A 6,768-nucleotide genomic window follows, 5' to 3' on the forward strand; every position below is an offset into this window, starting at 1 on the left:
TTCCACCGCCGGCGGCGGCGGCGGCGGCGTCCGCAGTCCTCCTCTCCCTAGCAACGGCGTGGAGCAGAGAGGAGCGTCGGTAGCAACGGCGCGGTGACGTCACTTCACCACGTGACCGCGCTCGCTCCGCCTCCTCGCCGTGGCTGCGCGGGTGCGCGCCGCTCCCCGCACCGCTCCTCGCGCCGTGACGTCATGGTATGACGTCACAGCGCGCCTCCTCTCCCCAGCACCCAGCAGCTGCCGCGCGCCTCTCTCTCCACCGTGACGTCACACTCTCTCCTCTCCCCCTCGCTCGGCTGCAGCTGCCGTGCGCCGCTGTCCCTCTCCCCTTGCGCTAGCCTCCTCTCTCAGCCACCTGGCTCGGCGCGCTCGGCGCGGCGTACCCCCTTATATATGCAGCGATAAACTGCCAGACCTCCGTGGGTCGGCTCGCGCGCGCTCACGGGCGAATGCCAACGGATTTTAACTTTACTCCCCCTCATAGCATCACCCCGTGCATTCGCACTTAACCATGTTCACCCTCGGGGAAATGCTTGGGAGTTTTTTCATCGTTGGTTGTCATGGGGCTGCCTTGATCAAGTATTTTTATGTTTTGGGTTCACTCACGGGGCAACCGACCACGCAACCACATTCATACATCCTGTCTCAGTGTGATTCTAATTTTTTATGTTCACACGCTCTTCTGTGTTCATTTGCTCCCGCAGAACTCGTTTTCGCTTTGTAGAAAATTTCCTGATATGGTGTGTCATCAAGAATTCCTTCTAGAAATCAAGATAGATTTTTTTGCGGGTCGAAATTCTGTTACGTAACTTCTGGGTGGTCTTTTAACAGCCCAATTATGTAGCGCTTCAAATAGTTGGCCTCACTTATTATCAGCATATTGGCAGGGAAGTATTCTTTAAAGGCTTTAGCATGAGTGAGCATGGCGCGCACGCCGGCGCGGAACCATTGGGCGTGTGCCACCAACAGCTGTCGTTGCGAAATCCAGCCAGTTTTCTAAAATGTTTACCTGGAAGGGTTATGGCTATGCACCTTCACAACATACTGATGGGTAGGGTATATCGTAAGCTGTAGACGTAATCAACGCGCTTCACCTAAATTTGTTGGCTAATGATGACGTCAGAAGACGTCACTGCTCTTTAGAAATGCTGCGACAACAGTCCGAACCTGTCGTTAGGCGTTTAGCAAGTAGCTTAGCGGGAACAGCGCTTTTCAGCGGGACTACGGAAGAGGAAAAACGAAACGCTGCACTTACTGCCAACTGAACATTTTAATTAAAAACCTGGGAAATACTGGATAGGCTATTGGCATATCTTTCTGCAGCGTTACGAAACTATTGAATAAAAGGCAATTGTAGACAAATCATGATAGGTTAGGGTAGGGTACCCTTAGGTTAGGTTAGGGGTGGGGTAAGGTAGGGTAGGTTACGTTGTACCAGCCTTTTTCAGGTACGTGATGCTGTGGAACGACCTGCAAGCATACTTTCTCTTGAAGCAAGTATGATGAATTAAACAAGAACATATACACATCAAACAAAATAGAAGAGTTGCTGGTTAATGAAAGCAAGCTAAACGAAGAGATTTTGAATCTAAGCATTTGATCTCCAGAGAGGTGGGCTGATAAAAGAGTGCTCTTTGAACGACGCTGCGTAAACCCGATCATTTTAGTCTGTCTGTCACTCGATTCAGCCGCCCCTCGAACAAAATAGACGAGCTTCAAAATCGCAGTTAGACATGTCTGGAGTTTGTCCGGTGCTGCCTGAAAAAAACTCGTCTAGGAGCGTTTCTTTGGATTCTTTTTTTCTCCAGATAAACTGCTGCTGGCGGTGTTCATATTCTCATAATATACGTAGTTCAATGTGAGTTTTAGCCTGAGGATTCCGACACCATATTTTAAATTAAAAAATGAAACGTAACGTTAATGTAATGACACGTTCCAATGTTCGAAGGTGAACTGGAACGCGTTCCTTTCGCAGTAAAGGAACTTGTAACGGGAACTCGTTTCAAAATTGGGAAGGAACGAGGAACGAGCTTTCGTTCCTGTTTTAGTGCTTCGTACGGTTGCGCTGAGGGGAAGCCTCAAATTGCTTGTTCGTGCCAAGGGAGGAGTGTGGAGAGGGCGATATGGGGATAAGGGCGCGTGCCATCGCAAAATGATACAAGTAGGCACTGGCTGCTGCGCCCAAGTCCTCTGCGCGTTCTTGCCTAGACCGGCGACTGCGCCGTGCGGTGCGATTGTGTGGACGTCCATTGCACGCTCTCGGCGCTGAAACCGACCAACTTCGTTTAACAGCGTTCAACCACGGCAGATTTGTTTTTTTCATTCAACCTTCATGCGCTTTATCAAAATGTTCGTTGTGTAACATGTATCCCCTGTGATGATCACCATAACAGGCAATACTTTCGTTTCTCAGTACCTTCATTACGGTTTATACCTAGCCAGTACGTTTTTCGCGTAGATTTTTACACAGGCCATCTATATGCTGGCCTCCATGTTTTCATGTTCGCAGCACTTTGGGAGGTAAACACAAACATCGTTTCCTTTCGGCATCTTTTGCGCAAGGAATCAAGGGCTGACGTTTATACTTAAAACAAGGAGGTTAGGTTCCCTGCAGCGACTGTTAATACGGTATGAAACACGGAAGTTCCAGAAGAGAATTCTAAAAACGCCAAGTTGGCAGGCATATTCTATCCTCCCATCATCGCCACTTCTCCATCCATCGGCCAAGCTGACCAGCTCAGTGGCATTAAACATTGTGCCCGCGTGTGTTTCATTCTTTATTTCGCACCTCTTAACACCCCTGGCCAAGCCGAGGCATGTTTGAGAAGAAAAAAAAGGTAAGCTTCTGCATACATATCAGCAGTACATAAGCACTACTTGGGGTTGGTATGAAAAGGATAACAATAACGAGTCATCCTACTCCTCGCCAATAAGTGGGATCGTGAGGAGCAGAATTACCATGATCCCATGCTCTCTTCGTAATGGGAAGCGTGGTAGCTGGATCATGCACGGCCCCACAGGCGGAGCCAAAAGCACCATCCTGCTCCTTACGATCTGGGTTTTCGTGCGAGCGAACTCCACAAAGTCCCATTTTTTGGTAGCTACTATGCTTCCGGTATTCAAGAAAGCTAGAAAGGATTGACTGACATTTTTGTTAGAAAGTCGTCGAGTCAACTAAATTCAACAAGGAACCGTCGTTGATGAACGGGTAGAAGATAGCTTGGCAGCAAGATGAGGAACTCTTAGCGGTTACAGCTCGCATAATTACTGTAACCTTTCTCGCCTTTCTAGCACCTCCTTCCTGTATTTCAAAGCGAAGATTTCTGTGCCTCACTGATGTCCCTGTGGCATGTATTCGAGGTGCTTCTGGAATCGCAGCTTGACTTCTTCGACTAGATTGGTGATCGGAGGAAGTGGCACTGCTTGTTCCAGCACGTCCGTCCTAGTGTGGCGGGGTAGGCCTGTTATGGTACGAATCAGGTGCCTGTTTAATATGGTTAGTTCCCTGAGATGCCGGGGACGGAATTCATATACGGGAAATCCGTAAGACAGCCGGCCGTGCGCAACGGCGCGCGCAAGCTTGAGACAGGCGTCTTGGTGTGAGCCGCCGTATTTATTTGATAGACGGGTAATGAGGTGCAAGGGGGAGCGCCATGTTGTCCGAAGATGACGGATCCATGTAGTGGGGCTATTGCAGCTGCTAATCTGGAGGCCAAGTAATTTGATGGTACCATTTCTTGATTCAAGAATCGAATTGGCGATATTGAGGTGTAGAACTTGGTCAGGGTTGGTCGATCGCTTGCCGTCGACGCTGAGGCTGGTTTCCTCGCACCACTAAAGACCCTTCCAAGAACAGGAGAGGTCTTCGCGAACAAAGTTTATGCCAACTCGGCCTATACCCCTGATATGATATCGAAGTGGACGAACCCAAGGCGTCCCTCCTTACCAAGGTGCCCCCACTGTGGCAGCAACGAGAAACCCAACCTTTTCCACCTTATTTGGTCATGTGCAGCCTTCTCAGACGGCCGTACGCAGTTGCTAACAAGCGCCACGGTTCCGACATCGGCGTTAGAGCATGTCGAGTATGTTAGGGTCAACCCAGAAATGTTAGAAAAAATCACAGATTTTGCCCTAAAAAATGGTCTCTATAAGATGGTTTATTGGCTGACAGACTACCTGTTCAAGTTCACCAGTCACAAATGAACGCCGGTGCGCATCCGTCTTGCCCCACCAACCGTAATGTGCCATCAAGAACTATGCCGGACACCCCCTCCCCTCAGGGGAAGGCCAGTGTGTGTGTGTTGCTCCAACGGAACCTCGAGAGACAGCTACAGTGACCGCTACAGTGAAGCTTGAACATTACTTAGTTGTACTACAACTTTCCCAATTCTACTTTCCATTCCCTACCCACAGGGCTTTATAGCCTCCTCCCTGAAATAAAGTCATTCATTCATTCATTCCTCACTGATGGCGTTGACGTCCGAGCAAAACACACTGCAGGAAAGTCAACTTTACGCAATGGGTTTCACAAAGGGTATGTGGCGGCGCCCCAGCAGCTTGCGTCGTCTGCGGTCGCAAACGGGCACGCTCCAGGAACGATGACGCTGGGGCTGAGCCACGAGTGGCGAGTGCTGACCACGCGCTTGCGGTGCGCGCTGGGCACGAGCGTGAAATAAAGCGGGGACCCCGAGTTTGGGTCCACGGCGCTGTAGCGTGCAGACGTGTGTCTTCTCATCTCTCTGTCGCCGTCGCGACATTGGTGACCCGGACGTTGCAGCGGAGCCACGTACTCAGAATGGACCCTCCCCGCGACGCCAGCGGTCCTTCTGTGTCCTCCGCTGCCTCTTCACCTGGCATCTCCGCCGTCGCTTGCCGTTTGCCCCCCTTCAGCGCTAAGCACCCCGACGTGTGGTTCCTTCAAGCCGAGGCAAGCTTCCGAGTGAGTCACATCACGTCGCAAGAGACCCGCTTCAACCATCTACAACAGTCACTGCCTATTGAGATCGCGGTTGAGGTTCGTGACATCCTTGCCAACCCGCCTACCACGAACCCTTACGACACGTTGAAGGCTGCCATCTTGAGCCGCACGAGCCCTTCGGAACGGCAGCGTTTCCAGGGGCTGCTTTCTGCAGAGGAGTTGGGTGACCGTCGACCTTCGCAGCTCCTTCACGAACTGCAAACCCTGCTCGGCGACGCACCTTCTGCCACGGACTCCCGTTTGTTGAAGGAACTTTTCCTGCGACGGCTCCCCTCTTCTGTGCAGATGATCCTCGCGACTGCTTCTGATCTTCCCTTATCCGCGTTGGCCGCGCATGCTGACAAGATAATGGAAGTCGCCACGTTGCATCCGCCTTTGTCCACGGTGGCATCCGCTCAATCTTCCGGCCATACCACCGTGGCGGCGCCTGCTACTCCTTTGCCCTCACCACTATCCGACGACCTCGCCGCGCTCCGAGAGCGCATGCAAAACTTGGAGGAGCTTGTCGCCTCGGCTGGTTACAGCTCGCCGCCGCCTCGCAACCCTCGAGCTCGCCGGTTTTGCCCTTCTCGCCGTACCCCGTCTCCGCAAGTATTTCGCCAGGAAGGCACAACGCGCCAGCCACCTCAACACCCTGATTCATTGTGCTGGTACCATCGCCGCTTCGGTGCAGCGGCGCAACGTTGCACCCGTCCTTGCGGCTGGCCGGGAAACGGGACGAGGGATCGTTAACGGCGGCGACCGATTCCCAAGCCAGCGACAGTCGCCTTTTCTACATCACAGATGCAACCAGTGGTCAACGTTTCCTAGTTGACACTGGTGCTGAAGTGAGTGTGCTCCCCGCTAATTCCTGTGACCGCACTCAAGCACCACTGTGTCATCTCCAAGCTATTAACAAGTCCAGCATTCCCGTGTACCGAAAAAAATCCCTGATGGTAAACATCGGCCTACGCCGTGCGTTCCGCTGGATTTTCCTCGTGGCCAACGTGAGTCACGCCATTCTAGGAGCCGATTTCCTTTCGCACTTCGGCCTCCTGGTTGACATGGCCCGAAAAAGAATCCTGGACGCCACAACCGGCCTTTCTGTCATCGGCAAATCGTCTCCAGTCCATCCGTTCGCATTCACGCTTCTTTGCGACCTACCTTCTCCGTACCGGGAATTGCTGAACGAGTTTCCTTCCCTGACTGCCCCTCCAGACTGGACAAAGCCAGTGAAGCACGACGTCGTTCATCAGATCATCACCACCGGTCCACCTACGCACGCCGTGGCGCGTCGACTGGCTCCAGAGAAGCATAAAATCGCGGAACAGGAATTTCACCACATGGTTGAAATCGGCATTGCTCGCCCGTCATCGAGCAACTGGTCCTCGTCGTTACACATGGTCCCGAAGAAATCAGGAGACTGGCGACCCTGTGGTGATTACCGCTCCTTGAACGTGGCCACTGTACCCGACAGGTACCCCCTACCTAATATACAGGACTTCACCAATAACCTCAGTGGATGTACCATCTTTTCAAAGCTTGACCTCCAAAAAGCCTACCACCAAATCCCCGTAGCCCCGGATGACGTCAAGAAAACTGCCATCGTTACACCGTTTGGCCTCTTCGAATTCACTCGGATGCCTTTCGGGTTACGCAACGCAGCTCAGACTTTTCAGCGCTTCATAGACGTCGTCCTCCGTGGTCTACCTTTTGTTTTCGCTTACATAGATGACGTTCTTGTAGCCAGTTCATCGCTATCTGAGCACCTGCACCATCTGCGGATAGTTTTCGAACGCCTAGCAGAGCAT

The sequence above is a fragment of the Haemaphysalis longicornis genome, unplaced genomic scaffold, assembly GCF_048455015.1.
Source record: "Haemaphysalis longicornis isolate Haplotype H1 unplaced genomic scaffold, Haemaphysalis longicornis Haplotype H1 scaffold_1, whole genome shotgun sequence".
Taxonomy (NCBI): domain Eukaryota; kingdom Metazoa; phylum Arthropoda; class Arachnida; order Ixodida; family Ixodidae; genus Haemaphysalis; species Haemaphysalis longicornis.